Source organism: Austrofundulus limnaeus, unplaced genomic scaffold, assembly GCF_001266775.1.
Source record: "Austrofundulus limnaeus strain Quisiro unplaced genomic scaffold, Austrofundulus_limnaeus-1.0 Scaffold379, whole genome shotgun sequence".
In the NCBI taxonomy this organism is placed as follows: Eukaryota; Metazoa; Chordata; class Actinopteri; order Cyprinodontiformes; family Rivulidae; genus Austrofundulus; species Austrofundulus limnaeus.
The window spans coordinates 148,727-149,865 of record NW_013952781.1 but is presented as its reverse complement, the minus strand read 5'-3'; positions in this window follow the sequence as shown (position 1 = coordinate 149,865).

The following is a 1,139-nucleotide window of genomic DNA, read 5'->3' as shown; positions in this document are numbered from 1 at the left end:
TGTTCGTACGAACAAAAGTAAGAGAAATTTAGGATAAGAATACGAACATGTTCCTGCATGAGGCCCAGTGAGTGAAGATCACGTCTCAGTGAACAAAACTGAAGGTAGATGTATGTTCAAAGAAAAGTGACTTTTTTGTTGTTGACGTGACTGCATGACGAGAATTGTATTTTTATCTTCCCACATCCCCTCARGAGAACCGGTTCTGTGCAGAAGCTCTTGGCAGACTTGTTTTATCTTAGGGTAGGGGCCAAGTATTGTGTGATACGTCAGAACTTTGTGGGCATGTTTATGTGGGAAAACAGGAACTACACTGATTTCATTTTGCTTTTCCTGCTCTGCAGAGGCTCTGCTGGCTGAGACTGCTTTTAACTGTTCTGGCAAAACTAATAAAGATAGTCAAAGAACTCAAGGAAAGAGATAGCAATGTTTTGTGCATATAAGAGACAGCGCAGAGACACCGGCGGCTCTCCATGACTGTTATATCCCTGAGGTAGTGTGCCTCAGCCCTGATGTGTAAGGGACTCCATGTCGTACCTGTCTGTTGGAAATGGCTGTGGTAAAACAGCATTTCTCCTTAGTAAACAACAGAAATACCAGCTCTCCACCATCAAATGAAGATAAACATTCACTCTGCCACCTGTACTGTCACAGTGTCGTTGGTTCTGTTTGTTAATGACGTGCTGCAGGAAGGACAGACCTAACGTAGAGTTTTCATTACAGTTTCTCTTTGAGTGAAGAAAAAATGTCAATGCAAAAAAGACCATCTTGCAACATACAACCATGTCAAAAAGAAACTATTTCTTACGTCCAAATATGTAGCAGCATTTAGGGCTCGCAGAGAGATAGTTTGGTCTCCTACAGACCAAACGTCTTACAGAGAGCTTTCCAAGAGTCAGGCAATCATTTTCTAGTTTTGAAATGAGAACGCTCTCTGGATAGGATGTGAACATCTTAATTTTCATAACAGAAGTTTAGTTGAGATCACATGTTTTTGGTGGAGATTCCCCAAAAATCTGCAGGTAGACCCCTCACCTTCAGTTGGTTTATCCAACATCTTGTGTATCTGCTCACACTCAATCAGCGTGACTGAGACCTGAAATTATTCTATCAAATATTTTCTTGCAACTGTTTGGGGG